The 18443-nt window shown below is 33.2% G+C and overlaps 1 protein-coding gene across 1 annotated transcript in view; it reads left to right on the top strand.

Moving 5' to 3' along the window:
• Positions 1 to 18443, top strand: part of FAM133A (family with sequence similarity 133 member A) — a 43012-nt gene that overhangs the window by 13234 nt on the left and 11335 nt on the right. Inside the window, exon 2 of the mRNA XM_036227091.1 lies at positions 12560 to 12645. The gene's annotated coding sequence lies outside the window, so the exon portion shown is untranslated. The remainder of the gene's footprint in view (positions 1 to 12559; positions 12646 to 18443) is intronic.

The raw sequence follows: 18443 nt of genomic DNA on the forward strand, positions 1-18443 counted from the left end.
TTCTTTTTTTTTACACAAAACTTAGTTATATCATTTAAGTGTTTGGGAAAATGCCAGAAACCAGAACTTGAATACACATCTGCCTTGGTAACTGAGAACGAAAGATCAGTTCTCACTTCATACAAAAGCTGTCCACAGTAGAATGCCAGATGAGAAAGGCAAGTTGCAAAACAGTATCTTCAGTATGATCTCACCTATATAAAAAGTATAGTTGCATGTTTGGAGTGTGTATGCATGTGTATTTACATGTTCATAGAAAAATGTCTGAAAATACACACACCAAACCAATGTAATTAGATGGAAGGAAAAGCTTTAACTTCTTTATTTTCTATTTTGAAGCATTTTATGAAATTGTTTTTATTTTTAATTTAATTTTGTTAGTTTCAATTATATAGTACATTGGTTAGACACTTTTATAGACTATAGAATGATCCCCTGATTGCTTTTTCTCTCCTCTGGCTCTCCACCTAGCCATTACATTAATGCTAACTGCATTCCCTGTGTAGTGCTCCCCATGCTCATGACCATCTATTAACTGCTAATTTGGACTTCTTTAACCCTTCACCGCTTTTTCCCAGCCCCCTCCCACCTCCTCCCCGCTGGCCATCACCAGATTGTCCTCTATATTTTTTACAGTGACCATGCATTATTTATATAATTAAAAAAGGAAAAAAAAGTAAGGAAACAATGAATGACATTGTCTGAATAAAATTTGGGTTGTTATTTAGTTAAGCAAGGTTTATACAGAGGGCTTGAGTACTGTCCTAATTACCACTTTTGCAAAATAGGAACTATCTTTTGCTTGAGCAGCACTCACACAGCCTCATTTGATTTGTCATCATACATTGGTACCTTACAAAACATACCATTTTTCAGCCAGTTCATGCTTTATTTTTATTGCTATTCAAAGCCTTTATACAGTTGTTCTTTCCAAAATATAGTAATTTGTTGAGATGCTAAAACATTGTCAGAGGTAGTACTGCCCTCTTCTCCATTATGACCATAATCTAAGTATTTAAAAATTTATTTCATTTGAATTATTTTCTTTACTCTTATTTTGAAACTCGTATCATTGTCCCTCTTAACTTGTACAGCTACTTTTTCCTTTTTTTTAGGTTTTTCAATTACTTTATATAATGTTACATAATGTTATATTACTGTACAATGTGGTGATGAGACATTACCTAGCTTACAAAGTGATCACCCCCATAAGTCTAGTACCCACCTGACACCATACATAGTTATTACAGTATTATTGACTATATTCCCTATGTCGTATAGCTATTTTTAATGGAAAAAAAATGACTCTTGCTTCTGGAAGCTTACATTGCCTGAAAAATGACAATCATGAATGGATCGACCATTTTTCTGAAAAGTTTATTTTTACCTTTGTGGAAAGAACTTAAGTCAATTCCTATAAATATCTATTTAGATTATGTGATATCCTTTTTTCCTGTGGTTTTGTGATAATTTGAAAAAATTACAAGCCATAAAAAATTGCTTGATTATAAAATCACTAGGCAAATTGAATTTTTCTGCAAATGATGTACTTTGGTTATACATTTGCTTATAAATTTATAATATGCTTACTAAGAGATTCTGTTTAATCTAGTAAAATTCATATGGTTACTAGACTAATTTGGAACCACTGGGCTAAAGTTATTATAAAATAATAAAAAAGTAATGGGATGCACATTTCAGAGGCAGCTATGACAACTGATAAAGTATTCTAATAACTATTTCCTTCTATATTATCTTGCATTCCTACTGTCATTTCACTATTTCAGTCCACTGTCATTTCCCATCTGGATCATTTACCTCATCCTCTTCATTTATCTCCTATCTCAAGTTCTCTTGCTCCCTTTTCAGCCTACTGTTCTGCTGTGAAATCGATCTTTCTAAAATGTTATTTTCATCATGTCATAACCTTCTTGAGAATCTGCAATAAATACTCATTGAAAGGCAGAATGGTGTAAAAGAAAAAGAACACCAGTATTGAAGTTAGATAGACTATAGTTTGAATCTTGGTCATGCTATGCAACCTTTGGTAAGTAATTTTATAGAACTTAGATTCTATAAGAGTCAAACATGCCCACGTTTGCCACTTGCTAGCTGTATGCCCTTGGAAAGCTATTCGATGTCACTAAACTATGGTCTCCTTAATAATGACATGTAGAAAATAATATATAACTATATCAATTAGTTTTATTTTTTAGTTGTAAGCAACACAAATCAACTCTGGCTATCTTATTCAAAAATTTAATTCATTGGGAAAATAACAGGGTCTCACAGAATCTGTGGGAAGCTAGTAAGTCAGGTCTGGAAATGGAAAAGAACTGCAGTATCTCTGATTCCTTGGAAGCGGAAAACACAGCAAGGGTTTCATAACCAGAACAGTATAATCAGGATTTTAAGGGTGAGATGAACTGGAACTTCAATTATTTTCAATTTAATTTCTTGCTCCTTACTTTGGAAGGGTAAGGCTTATAGTTATAGTCCCATTGGTCTCTTCTTAAAAGAAAATCAAAATACCATGAGAATGAGGAAATGGGTGCTCAACATCCAGCAGATGCCTACTATGTTCCTGTAAACAAATGTTCACTATACAGGTAAACCATAGATTACGTAGTAGGTGCTCTGTAATTGACTATTATAACAAAATAAAGTCTGAGCAACTTAATTTGGCATTCATGACCATTCACTGTATGGCCTCAACCTACCTTTTCAAATGTAATTTTCTCCAAAATTCTCTGCATAAACCTGGAATTCTCATCTCTGTCCTTCACACTCAATACATTTTCTCTGCCTGAAATGCTTTTAGCCTCTCTCACTTTTTAATGTCCAACTTATCTCTTCTAAAGCTCATTTTAGGTCTTTTTTCCTATCCCTAAATCAATAATTTTCTGTTTCCTCATTTTCTCTTAATCATGGATTGCTTCTTGAAGTCCTTTTTGAATGGCAGTCTTCTATTAGCTAACCCTTCATGTACCTTACTTATTTCTCCCAGCTAGGTTATAAACTCCATGAGAAGAGACATCATGTATCCTATCTATTTTTATTTCCTTGATGGCACTTAACCCAGTGTTATGCACATAGTAGGTGCTCATAAACTTATGATAAATTAATGCAAGAAATGTGAATTATTAATTTAAATCAACATTCGTGTAATGATTACCTACTCTATACTCTGCACTGCGGTAATTCTTTTGAAGGTACAGGAAAAAAAAACGTGAAAGTTGCTTTTGATATAGCTTACAGTCTAATTGAGGAGAGAAAAACTAAAAGCATAAAGCACTCCAGGAACAATTATATTAATACATAAAAAATATGTGAAAACGTATATATTGTTGCTATGAGTATACAAAGAAGTAAAAAGCAGGAAATCACTACATATATGTGAGATACAAACAGATTAATTGCCTAGTCTTGATGAAGGGTTCACGTTGGGAAATAATAAGAGATGGAATTGGAGAATATAGGGGTGGGGAAGACTTTGGAAGAGAATCTTATAAATTTAGATTTTCTATAACAGGAAACAATAATTTAAATAAGTAAAGGAAAGTCCATCTACACAAAGGTACACTAGATGATCCTTTATTACTTAGATCAAAATATAGTATTTAGTCATGAATGCAAGCTATAAAACATTAAATATCTGGAATTATAATTAACAAGATATTAACTATGCTACATTTAGATTGTATATTACATGGTTGCTTTTTGTTTAAAATTTTTTCAGCAAATAATTTTGCTTGAAAGAACAAATGCATATGAATATGTATATCTAAAGATTCTCTAAGTTTTCAAGGGCAGTAGCAATGTGAAAAGTAATACTTGAGGTAGATTACTTTAGCATCTGTATATAGAATCTAAAATCAGCAAGACCTGCTATGATACTTGATTACATAGTGGAAATGGCAAATTTAAGAGATGCTTTGGAGAAAAATTCGTTTGACTAGGTTTCTGACTTAATGTGGGCATAAAGATAGTGAAAATGAAAGCAACACTGAAGTTGTGAGAAATAGAGAACTGATATAGGTGCCACTAACAGTTATGGGAAAGTTGATAAGAAAAGCTCATTGAAATAAGAGGTAGAGATGAGGGGTTAGTTAACTTTTGCAGGAAGCAGTATGATAGATAGGTAACTGCATATATGAGATTAGAACTGGAAAAAGACTTAGTAATCAAGGCTGGCAATATAGGCTTGCGATTCATTGGTGTGTAAGGAGTGTTAGTGTAGATGGAGAAATTATGAAAATTGTTGCATACAGTAGGCCTACAGAAAGGCAAATAGGAAACTTAAAGGAAATTCACCAAATTCTTACATTTACTATATCCCTGTGTTTTAAGAAGTTTGTTGAAATATACATACTATGAAATTCACTCTTATTAATATATAATTCAGTGATTTATTGAGTTGTGCAATCATCACTCCACAATTCAGTTTTAAAAATTTTCCATTATTCCAAAAAGTTCTTTGGAGCCCATTAGCAGTTAATCCCAGTCCTTGAGCCCAGACTTAAACAAATACTCTTCTGCTTTCTTGTCTCTATACATTTGCCTTTTCTACACATTTCATATAAATGGAGTCAAACAATATGTGGTTCATTATGTCTAGCTTCTTTCATTGATCATGATGTTTTTGAGGTAGATCCATGTTGTAGCATGTATCAATAGCTTGTTTCTTTTAATTAATAGCATTCCATTCTATAGATATATCACATTTTATTCATTCAGTGACTAGGTGATGGAAATTTGGATTTTTTTAACTTTTTTCTTTTTTTTTGCTTTTATGGGTAATACTACTATGAATATTTACACACATGTCTCTGTGTAGACATATATTTTCATTTCTCAGGGTTTGGTTCTCGGAATAAAATTGCTGTTATATAGTAAATTTGTATTTAACTTGATAAGAAATGCCCAAATATTTTTCACAGTGGTTGTCCCATGTTAGCCTCCCACCAACAATGCATAAGTTGTCTATTTTGTCAGCATCCTCCTTAACATTTAGTATCATTTGTCTTTCTGATTATAGCCATTCTAATGGATATGTAGTAGTTTCTTGTTCGGATTTTGATTTGCATTTCCCTAGTGGACAGTGACGTTGCATATCTTTTCATGTCCTTTTTTAGCTGTTTATATGTCTTTGGTGAAATGTGTATTCAAATCATTTGCTCATTTTTAATTAAGTTTTTCTTTTCCTAATAATTATTGACTTGTAATAGTTACATAAATATTCTGTATATAAGCTGTTTATCAGACCTATGATTTGCAAATACTTTCTTCTAGTCTGGTGCTTGTATTTTTATTTTCTTAATAGTGACTTTTGAAGAGTAAAAGTTAAGTAAGTCCAACATATATTTTTTTATTCTGTGGATTGTGCTTTCAATATGATATCTAATAACTCTCTGTCCTACCTGAGGTTATGAAAATTTTTACCTATATTTTCTTCTAGAAATTTTAACTCTTAAATTTGGGTCTGTGATCCATTTGTAGTTAATTTTTTGCATATAGTATGAAGTAAGAGTCTAAGAGTCTAATTTTATTTTAAATGGGTATACAGGTGTCTGTCCCAGCACCATTTGTTAAAAAGACTGTCCTTTTCCCCCATTGAACTGTCTTGGTAACTTGGTGGAAAATAAATTGACCATAAATGTAAGGTTTTATTTCTGAACTCTAAATTCTTTTCCATGTGTTTATATTCCTATCTTTGGGCCAATACTACACTATCTTCTTTAACCGTGACTTTATCTTAAGTTTTAAAATTGGAAGTGTGAGTCCTCCGATTTTGTTCCACTTTTTAATGTTTGTTTCTGCTATTCTGGGCCCTTGTATTTTTATATAAATTTTAGTATCAGCTTGTCAACATCAATTTCTGCAAAGAAGCTAGCTGGGATTTTGGTAGGGGTTATATTTAGTCTGTCCATCAATTTGGGGAGAATTGCCATCTTGATAATATTGACCTTTCCAATCCAAGAGCATGGAATATCTCTCCACTTATTTAGATGTTATTTAATTTCTCTCAGCAATGCTTTTTAGTTTTCAGTGTATAAGTCCTTGCAGAACCTCTGAGCTGAATGAATTAGGGTATGGAGTGTTGAACAGTTCCAGGGCCTAATGCCATACATTCCTACTCTTGGTCCCTCGAGGTCAGAAATTTTTCAGGAATAAACTCTTCTCAGATGGATATATTAGGTTTGATCAGTTTCCAAAGCGCTGAGATGGTTGCATTTCTTAATTTTGTCCAAGTTTATAGTGTTTTTGTGGGAGAAAATTTCCTGATCTCCTCACCCAACCTTAGCTGGAAATTCTACCATACATGTATTTTTGTGAGAATTTGTGTTCTATGCACTTCTAACTCCAAAAGCCCAGTGATAGGAACTATGCTGATTCAATCAAAAGAACATGTTGTAAAGACAAAACATATGTATTAGTGAATAATTTTTTATATTGCATTAATTATGTGTTTAGAGTTGTGATAAAACAGTGACTAAGACTGAATACATAATTTAATTTCAAATAAACAGATATATCTAGGACCTCATATGTGTTTGATACCATGGGTAATAACAGATTATTTCTACCCTAAAGAAATTCTCTATGTATTGTCAGAGTTTAAACTAACCGAAGTATAAGGTAGACACATCACTTTTGAACTCCACACTCTATACAACTTCCTATTTAGAATCTCTACTTGAATGTCTAACAGGCTTCTAAATGAGCATGTGCAAAAACGAGTTTGCTCACCACCCTTTAACACTAATCTTTAGAGTCTCATCTCAATAAATGGCACCTCTGTCTGCCAAGTTCTGGATACTTGGTAATCATCCTTGATTCCTCTTACTCCTTTACCCCATATCAAAGCAGTCACTGAGTCCTCTTGGTTCTTCCTCCAAAATAGTATCTCATTTCTGCTTAGTTGTCTTTTACTCTAGTGCCTACATCCTAGTCCAGAGCATCTTTACCTACTGCTACCATCTCATTCCAAACTATCATACCTGGACTACTACCTAACTCATCACTGTTTTTTTTTTCTTAGCATATCAATTTCATTTCTCCATACAAGGGTTAAGGTTACCTTTTTAAAATGAAAATATGATCATGTCACTTCCCTGCTTAAAATTTTCAGTGGCTCCACACTTGCCATACAGTATGATTCTCAAGTAAGTGTGCTGTTCAAGAGCCATGCCATTCTAGCCCCAACTTAATCCAAGTAGCCATCGTCTCTCACCTAGATTAACATCCCTTCATCATCCAGTTATACTTATTTCCTATTTTCTACATAGTAGAGAGATTTTTCCTTGTTTTAAGAGTGATGTTTCTAAAATGCAGATATGATCATGTCTCTTTCTTCAGTTTAAAACTTCCCGTGGCTTTTTAAACCAAGTTCAAAATTAATACTGACTACAGGGTCCTACATGATCATAATTCTGCCCATTTCTCCTGTATTATCCCATGCTACCATCACCATTGAACATTACCCTCCAGTCATGTCAGTATATAGCCTCTTCATATTGCCTTTTGCCCTTAGTAATGTGCATTTAAGTTTCCTCCATGTCTTTTCATGACTTGATAGCTCATTTCTTTTTAGTACTGAATAGTATTACAGTGTTTGAATGTACTACAATTTATCTATTCACATACTGAAAAACATCTTTGTTGCTTCCAAGTTTTGACAATTATAAATAAAGCTGCCATAAACATCTATGTGCAGGTATTCATGTAGACAAAGGATTTCAGCTCCTTCGGATTTATACCAAGGAATGTGATTGCTGGATTGTATGGTAAGAGTATGTTCAGTTTTCTAAAAACCAATGTCTTCCAAAAAGACCATCCTATTTTGTATTCCCATCGATAATATATGAGCGTTTATGTTGCTCCACATTCTTGCCAACATTTGGTGTTGTCAGTGTCATGCATTTTGGCAATTCTAGTAGATGTGTAGTGATGTTTCTATTTTAATTTGCATTTCCCTGATGACATATGATGTTGAGCATCTTTTCACGGACTTATTTGCCATTTTTATGGAATGTCTTTAAAACACAGGGAAAAAATTTAAATATTCTCCAATTATCATAATATAATGCTTATAGTGTAAAACTTATGCCATAGAACTTTTACTATTAGAATGAAGTACTGTATAGATATCATACTGAACTTTTTTTTTTGGTGACCCACGAATATTTTATTTTGATCTCAAGAACTGTGGAATTTGGTAATAAATTAATTTGGAAAGTAAAGTTTCCTCAGACTTTCTCATATGCTATTACAAAGATAGCTAATATTAATATATAAGTTGACTTTGTTTTGATTAAGACAGAGCTTTAGACAGGAAATACAACATTCTGTACAAGTTCTGCTTATGGAGGAGAGTGGTTGCTACAAGATAAATTTGGAGATAAAGCCTAGGTCAGGATGATAGAAGGGCCCTGTAGAATAAGCAATAGTTTTGCATTTGCATATTTAACATTCTTAAGAGCTCTTTAAAAATGTATTGCTTATCCTTTCAAAATTCCAAGTGCCGTGTAAAATAAGTACAATGGGCTCAGAAATTCAAGGTAAAATGAAGAAAAATTAAAAGCCACAGTGAGATAAGCCACCTGCAAAATTAACTCAAGAGACTGCTATGAGCAGAGAATTTGATTTGGAAACACCAAAAATTTTGGCTGAAAGGAGGCATGAATAGAATGCGATTATAAATTGAAAAGGTAAAATGTAATCATTTGACAATAGACTGAATTATCAGAATGAAAATTACTACATTAGGGAAAATCAGAAAACTAGCTATGAGTTTCCAGCAATGTCTATGTAAAAGAGTGCCCCAATTAGCAGATTGGAATAATTTAGTCCCCATCCCAGTGGTGGAGATGGGTAGGTAGAACAAATTAAAATTGAGGTAGTAATCATTAAGAATATCTACTTACTCCTGTTTTAATGATTCTAGGCTCACCATGTTAATTTGTTATTACAATTTGGTTTTGCATATGTATTATTAGTTAAATTAAAGATATACTGGTTATCAAACTAAACATCCCCATGTTTACAACATTTTCAATTGTAAACAGATGTGCATTCTGATTTATACTTGATATGCTGTAACTTTAATTAGAATCATCTTCCCTAATCCTGGCACTACTGATAATAGTAAATACTGTCTACATGGAAAGAAGTAAATATTAATCTGTATGGAAGGAAATGTGAGTGACATCATCCATCCATTTGCAATCATTAAAAGAAAGAGATGATGATACAGAATATGCTTATTTTTTCTATTCTTTATATTGTTTCCTATTTTAATTCCCCCTATGGCAATGGTGTTCAAACTTGAAATTTATATCATAATAATCAGAAGAAATTATTTACATTACAAATTTCTAGGTCTCATTCCCAGATATCCTGATATACTTGGTCTGAGATGGAACACAGAAATCTGCATTTTAAAAACATCTTATATACTTCTAATCTTGAGGGTTAGTGGACTAGACCTTGAGCAGCACAGTTCTACCAAGAACTTTGCTATCTTTAAATAAGTCTGTGGATCTTTAAAGATTCATTCATTCATTACTGGGCAAAATTTCATGTGTTTCTGTTAGGTTTCTATTAATTGGCTAAATTGATAATGTCATAAAAACAGTTCCAGGCCTCTGGTTGGTCAGATCTGTGTATGGAAATTACAGAGAGTATTGAGGAAGTGGACCTCAGCCTTCTAAGAATAATAGATTTGGAGTAGGGCTAAGGGAAGACAAAATGGCTGTAAGTGATCTACAGCCATGCCACCCTGAATGTGCCTGATCTTATCTGATCTGGGAAGCTAAGCAGGGTTGAGCCTATTTAGTAGTTGAATGGGAGACCACCTAGGAATACCGGGTGGTGTAGGAGTTTTAAAGGAAATAACTGCAAGCTTTATGGGGTCATGTGCTCTGTCTGAGTTGAAGAACAGAAAACAAAATCCACTGAGGAGGCCTTTCATATTCAGAAGCAGAAGCAAATAGGTAAGTGGCAATACCAAACAGATATGAGATATTACTACCTCTCAATCTCCATCATCTACTATAGCCGCCTTAACTAAAACAATCCAACCCATTTCCCATTTTCCCAGAGAATACTCATCAGCAGTACTTGCGACTACAGTGTTTACCCCGGGATAACGCACAGATTACAGTCCTAACCTTACTCCCAAATTTGCCATGAAATATCTCACTTTTACTATTATTTTATCATCACTCTAGTATATCAATAGACTTTTGAAACAAGTGGCATCATTCTATTTATAGCATTCCATTTTTAATAGTGGTATTTTCATTTACAAAATATAGTAATTCTCGATTGCTGAAAATGTCAAATCCTAGAAAACATAGCATTCCTACCTGTGATGTTAAATTAACCCTGGCAGCAAGCTGCACTTTTTTTCCTAGTTGGGAAAAGGGCTAGGTACAAACAATAGAAATGCAATTTTAAGTCCCCAATAATCTCTAAGAACAACAATGCTTCCCCTAAACTGTTCTTATATAGAAAATTTCAAACTTTCTCCAGAAATGAACAACTATTTAAGTGAGAATGCGCAGTTTGAAGAGGATTCGGGAAATGGGGGACGAGGTAAGAGCAGGGGATTTGTTGAAGGTGATATAGGCCGCTATTATAACCAGAAAGTGGTGGAACTGGGTTTGGATCAGTCAGACTCTAATGTCTAGAAACCTCTTTATTAGATTTTTCTAACATTAGTGTGCTTTAGAGTCATCTGAGGGTTTCGGTAAAAATGTAAATTCATGACTGCAGAAGTTATGATTTAGTAGGTCTTTCATAGAGTCCTGAAATCTCTATTTTTAACAAATAACACAAATGGCTCTGGTGCATATGGTCAGTGGACACACTTTGAGAAACATTTTCTCAGAGCAATGGTCCTCAAACTTTTTTCGTTTCAGGATTCTTTTCTATTATTATAGATTACTGAGGACCTCAAAGAACATTTGTTTATGAAGTAAATAATATCTGAGAAAAGTTTTCAGTATTAAAAACTGAAACTGAGAAATGTTTAAAATATTTGAAAATACCAATGATACCATTACATTTTAACTAGATAACATTTTATGAAAAGTAAGTATTTTCCAAATTGAAAATATTTAATGAGCAGAGATATATTATGTCATATTAAAAATCTCTTTAATGCTGACTTAGTAATTCTCATAGCTGCTTCTATGGTCAATCTGTTGTGATGTTTTGGTTGAAGTATATGAAAAGAATCAGACTTCACACAAATAACATAGCTGGAAAAAAGAGAAACTTGCAGACTCCCTGAAAGCATCTTGGAGACCACCATGGGTGGCTGGGACCACACTTTGAGTTACTGTTTAGAGGAATATCTGTTACTGTTATTAAGAAGATCTATATTGGTCAATCTAGGTTGGTAATTAAAGTGTCAGGGCACCAAGGAAGGTAGAAAATTAATTTCTTCCTTGGATTGTTTTAGATTGTTAAATTATTTTATACAATTTACCCCAATATAGCTCTTTTGTAAATTTACTTTGTAAATTTGAAAGCGCTATAGGAATATAAAATAGGAGTCCAGTTGTTGGGGCAGAGTTGTGTTTTTTGTTTGTTTGTTTTTTTAAGAAGTTGGGTTTCAGGAGTTTCAGATGCTCAGACTGTGGTGCAGTGACTGGCACAAGAGAGATGGAGCAGGGTGTGGCAGTGGAAGATAGTTGGGATGGTCCTGGGAACTGCAAGGCTTGGATGAAGAGGCAAGGCTTAGACAAAGCTGTGAGGTAGCCTCAGAACCATGAAGTACAGCTGCAGACTGGTTTCTGAAACATTCCTACTGATTGCATCTCTTGCTCTTTATCCTCGTTGACCTGGTATTATTTTTCTTCATGTATCTTTTAACCTGAATGGTTTGCCTAATATCTAAATTATGAATTTGACTCCTGGAGTAAATTCGGAAAGTGACTACAAACTTATTGAACAAAAAAGACAGGGTTATGCAACAGAAAAATTTCAAACTCTAATGGAACTTCCTTTTATTTTACTCATTTGGGGGACTATGTTAAATGGATAATGATCTCACCCATTCATAGCTAAGTTCTTAAAACTAGATTCTTTGTTTCATGTTTTAAAACTACAAGCATCTGATGGCTTTACAGGGGCTGAATTAAAAGTATTGATACAAAAAAAAGAAAGAAAGAAAGTGGGTTCCATAACAATGATTCCATTGAGGGTAGGAGGAGTTTCGACTGGCAATGAGAAAGGAACACATCGGGTGACTGATTATAGGTAGGAAAAGTGGTGAAAGTAGAAAGCAATCTGTAGGTATTTATAGTAGATATTTACAATGGAATAAAGAACTATAATGATGATAAAGTGATAAATAGCCTTTTAAGGAGGGTTATTACTTTGCCTTAATAAAAGAACCTTTTGTTCTTGTCAGTGATACCTCTTCAAATTTGGTTACATTTGTTTGGTTACTTTAAGTTTTAGTTCTGTAACCTAAAACTAACTGCCAACTTAATGTAAAGACTTTAACAAATATCTGATTTTTCATTTATGTCTCTGGTCAAAGTAGCAGAACTTGAAAAAGAGGCTGGAAAGAAGCAGTTCAGAAAGTGAGAGTAAAACCAAGAGTGAGTGTGATCCTGGAAGCCAATTGAGGTAAGTGTTTAAAGGAGGAGGGAGTGATGCACTCTATCAATGGATGCTTATTGATGAAGTAAAGATAAATAATGCAAATTGGCTATAAGATTTAGTAACATGGAGGTCATTAGTGACCTGGACAACAAAAAATTCCCATTTTTCAGCGAAAGCCCTGTTGGTGTGGTATCAAGTGAGAATGGAAGGAGAAAAATGGGAAACTGTATAAACAACTCTTTCCAGGAATTTGAAGTAAAAATGGCAATGGAGAAATGTAGCAGTAGACGAAAGAGAAAATGTGGTTGAAAGGTAGTTTTTGAGAGAAACAATAGCATGTTTACATATTGATGTTTTTTTGAGAGCTTTGATGGTGAGCACCATACACATAGATCCTTTCCTTATAGAACCCATAATATAGTAGAAGGAAATGGTATTCAAAGATTACACAAGTAATTAGATAAGTATCATCACAATGAGTATTAAAATAAAAAGTGCAAAGTATGTTCATAGCATTGTTCTCAAACCTTACTTTTTCAAGGACATCAAAAAAGGCTTTTCTAAATAAATGATATTCACGTTCCACTCAGGGAGGGTAATAGTACGTGCAGAGGCCCTACGAAGAGGGAATATGGCTTAACTGAAAAATTGAAAAAAGGCCATTGAGTTTGAAGTGCAGAGAGGGAAGAGGATGAGTGGGGCAGAAGGTAAAGTTGAAAAGATAAGCAGTCACCAGATTATTTAGGTCAGAGCCTATAGAATCAGTTAAGTTCTTTGGTTTTAATGCCAAGAGCATTAAGGACTTTTTGTGTCACCCATGACAAAAGTGAACCAGCCAAAATTGAAAGGTAAAATGTGAAACAGATAGGAAGCAGAATGGAAAAGTGAGTTGCATGACTCCTATTTATACTGCTACAGATGGGACATTAGGCTAAGTCTATTTGTAGCTTCATAATCAGTTATTTCCCAATAAACTTGTTTTGAAAAACCAAGAGATTTCTATCTTGCTCATCAAATCATACAGTAAACAGGTCCAATTTGTTTGTTAAAATAACCCAAAACAAAAGATCATATTACTCCTGACAGTGTTTTCCGAAGATTCTCTTTTGTCACTTAAAAATGAATATACACTCCAACTTTTTATTAGGAAATTTTCAAGCACATAGAAAATGTAAAAAAACTTTTGCAGTGAATGTTTTTTCTGTTTTGCTGTACAATTTGGAAGTAAGATATAGATTTCACAGTCCTACCTATACAAATATCTCAGCATGTATCTCAAAAATAAGAGTTGTCTTTTTTGTGATCTCAATATTATAATATTTAAGGTAATTAAAATAATTCCCTGACATTATCTAATACATATCAATATTAAATATCCCCAGATGTCACCTCAAAATCTTTTTTAATAGTTTTATTTGGGATATAATTTCATTTCAAATGCAAGATTCAGTGATTTTGTAAATTTACAAAAGCTATGCAACAATTAACATAATCTAATTTTACAGCATTTTTATCACTCCAAAAAGAAACCTCATATACCTGTTTTTTTTAATTGAACTTGGATTAAATCAGTGTTCATACTTGGCATTTAATTATGTGTCTTTAAATCTTCTAGAACAATCTTCATTTTCCCCTATGTAATTTTAGAAAAGACCAGCTGTTTATTTTATAGAATGTTCCACATTCTGAATTGAGCTGTGTTTTTTTTAATCATATCATTTAACTTGTTCCTCCAGCTCCCCCACACCGAGTATTTTCTGTCAAAGTCTGGATTAGTTCATTCTGACATATTTGAGATAGAGCCCATTTGTTAATTATCTCTCTCTTCTAAAATATAAGCCTCATGAAGTCGTGGACTTTATCTGTATTGTTTAACAGTAGTGTCTGGCTCACAGTAGGATCTCAATAAACATTTGTTCGAGCGAATAAGTCAATAACCTACATTCAGATTATATATTTTATGTCATATAGATTAAAACTTAGTTTTAGATATTTTATTTCCATTTTAAATTATATTATGGTCAAAACAAAGTTATAGAACCATGATTTATTTTCTAAGATTTTCTAAGCCAGTAATTCAGACTGATGAAAAACAAGTTTCCTTCCACTTCAGCATACTATAAACATTTTAGTTGTTTCTGTAATTTTTAGGATATCAAACTTATTTCCATGATTAGGAATTTCATTCTCAAACATTGTGGAATAGATTAAGCCAAATAGATCATAAAGTTTTGATAGGGCTGCTTATCAGGAAATTTAAGGGATTGCATAAATAATCTGTATGCATATATTCAGGGCTGTTGAGGGATTTCCTGTTAGAATTTACTTCTTCTATAGAGAAAAAGCAATATCTAAGGTTACTGAGTTTGTAGTAAATCAAACAAATGTACTGGGATCTTCAGATTCCTTATTCAGGCAATTATATGGACAGATTATTTCAGTGTCAGTCAAAGGCTGCAAAGGATTCAGGGGAGCCTAGTTGAAAACGGCTGGCTTCCTAATGTGGAATTTTCCTATATTCCTGAGTACTGCATGACAACTGGTTCTGGCAATGTTATAATAAATAAGTAAAAGTAACTGATAAGGTATTTTGTTAAGTGTCAGGTTAGCAAATTTTGTGACTCTATATGCCAAAGCAGTGGATATCATGGCAGTCTGGCCAATGTTATAGTCTTTACCCTTTAGAGAGCTGCAATCCAGTGAGAGAAAAGGAAATACAAATGACAATCTATAAATATAAAGGGCAGAAATATATACAGTCACATGAAGGAACAAAAATAAGTAGTAAGAATCTGGAATATAAAAGGAAGAAACTCTTAGGAGAGTTTAGAGATTATCCATTGCCAATTTGGATAGTTTCCATTTCCTATTTGCTGATTATAGTTAACACTGTTCCTTAAGCATTCCCACACTTGCAGGTGTGATGAAAGAAGGGAAAACTTGAATCACTATATTTTGACAGCTCCAGTAATTAGGCTGTATAAGGAAAGAAGTTGAAAATAATAACTTAAATGGTGTTTTTGAGTTTTCTGTACATTTTGACTTTCCAAAGCTATCCTCATTATCATAAAATTTAGTTATATCTAGCCAGAATACAATACAGAAAAATAAATTGACTAGTTTAACCGAGACTTCTATCTCCACTCCCACCCAAAGAAAGATTTATGCTTCACATACCTGAAAATTTTAGATTGATTGGACAAATTTGTAGAACACCTGCTTCAATTGTCCATATTTATAGGAACTTATATTGTCAACAAATTTAAATTTTAATAACATTAGACTCTGCTTTTTCAAGGGAGTATTTGTCCTGTGAACTTCTGCACTTGAAGGATAGCTGTTCAGTTACAAATAACCATTTTATTTTCATTAGAGTCCTTACCTAGAATTTTCAGCCACTTTACATGCTATAACATTCTTTAATAATACAGACTTTAAATCAGGCTCTAGCACTTACTAGCTATGAGACCTTGGACAAATTATTTAACCTTCCTGAGACTAAATTTCCTCATCTGTCAAATAGAGAAAATAATAGTACTTCACAGAGTTGTGAGAATTAAGTGAGATAATTCATGTCAAACACTTGGAACAGTACCTGTTCAAGGTGAATACTGAATAGTTGTAATCATTATTACATGATTTGAGATAATAGTCATAGAAGTATCAATCTTTACATTTATATAAACTTTTACAGTTGTCAAGTCATGACCAAAGAGTATGTAATTTGAACCTGAGGGCAGGGAGTGGGATTGTAAAAGAGAGTGATCATATATCAACTCAATTTTCATATATGAGAACTAAGACACAGAGAGGTTGTATGATTTGTCTGAGAGCATTTACCAAGTAAATGGGAGAGCTGGGCCTTCAACTCTAATGATAATGAACACTAATGATTTGCTGCATCAGTAAAGTTAATATAGCCTGCCTTGTGAATTTTCCTAAGATACTTTATTTGCCTTCACCAAGCCACGTCTTCTTCAGTGTTCTTCCTATAGTTGAGAACTGTTTTTTTCCTCCCCCCAAGGATGAATTCTGAGTCATCTCTTCTATATGGTTTCTCAAATCAGGCCAGTCATGGAAATGTGGTCCCCTTTGATTCTAGCATATTAAAGTAATAGTAACACAGATTTTTAGTTTGTAATGCTTCTGAGCATACCTTACTATTATTTCCAATAAGCATCCATAATTTAATTATTGTAACAAGTCTATATACTCCGGTCTTTGGATTTTAGGAAATACGCATTTGTAGTCATTTTAATGTGAGAAGAGATGTGCCATATAAATGTACCCAGCTTCAATAAATAACTATGTGCTTTTAGTTATTTCATAGCCAGCATATTCATAAATATGCATATTACATCAAATCAAATTATCTGTTCCTTTTTAGAAAATATTTAAAAAATTGATGTGGATGTGGCAGGTTATAGAAGGCAGTGATTGAAGCATTGATACATGTAAAACCAAGTAAGGCTATTTAAAACCACACACAAATAGATGTGTTTTAAACTATATTCTCTGCAAAAACATTAAGGAGTTTCCCTGGTATTTTGCTTCCTATATTTAGTGCTTTATCTTTTATAAGTTGTTAGAAGAGATGACAACTGTATCTTGGTACAATTAGAATCTAGGAGAAAGGTGACAGATTTTAAACTGCAAATCAATTTGGATACACAGTACATTGATTACCTCAAGAAGCATCTCATGATCCTCTAATATAAATGTCACTTTTAACACTAAAATGCAGATAAAATTATAAAGAATAAATGGAAGGTGCAGTTCTATGTCTTTGAAAGATAATATATGAAAAATGTTCCATTTATATCCTGGTCAAATGTGAATAAAATGGAGTTTTAGATGCTCTGTGCTAAAAAACACTGACTTGCCAAGCTTTGTGACTTGAGGGATCTTGTCAAGGGTTTCTACAAAATTTATATTATGAGACATTTGTTAAATAGAAACTGAGACAATGGGGAGAAGACATGTGGCAAACATTATTTTTGGGGTGTGGTTTTACAAGAGTCATGTCACACAGATAGAAAGAATCTAGAATTCAGTTTGCTTTGGTTCATGTAAAATGTCCCCTTGAATAGTAGAACTGGAATTTTCAGTGCTCCTAGGACATTTCGGTTACATCATTTATAGCTACATCTCAGCACATCAAAACACATTATAGTTCAAAATATGTTGTCAAGCAAGAAAATCACTGATAAATATCCAAAACTTATCAAATGCACAAACAAAATGAGTTCCTTCTTGACAGATGCTTATTTGAATTTGATACTTAGTATGTAATGATTTTCTGCAGAGGGTTTCTTAAAGTATTGACAGTAGCACTATAAACAATACTATAATTTTGTTCACGGCTTCTTGACTAGGACAAAATGCAAAAGAAGCAAAGCCAGTTCTTCTGAGGGCCTTTACTCTTTTCTTTAGACTATATACTTAGACTTTTTACAATTTCAGAAATGTATTCAGGAGAGATTCATTCCTATGAGTTTAGAAATAACTATAACATGGACTCTGTTGATGATAAGTCGTTCATGTCACTTAGGTGTCACATTATAGTTAATACAGTGTTCTGCATATCATCTCCAAATTTTACATTTGTGATCCAAGTACCAGGTACTTAGTTCAAACTTAATATATGATTGAATGAATTAAAATAGTTTCATATATTTCCTAACCGTGTCTATCAAGAGGGCCTACCAGCAATAATACCCCAATAGGATTCTAGGGCTAATGCAGGAGATATACAAAATGATCCTGGAACATATTTTAGAGCCAGAAAATAAGTGCTTAAGAAACAAAATGATAGTGATAGG

This window comes from Rousettus aegyptiacus, unplaced genomic scaffold (assembly GCF_014176215.1).
Source record: "Rousettus aegyptiacus isolate mRouAeg1 unplaced genomic scaffold, mRouAeg1.p scaffold_m13_p_9, whole genome shotgun sequence".
Taxonomy (NCBI): domain Eukaryota; kingdom Metazoa; phylum Chordata; class Mammalia; order Chiroptera; family Pteropodidae; genus Rousettus; species Rousettus aegyptiacus.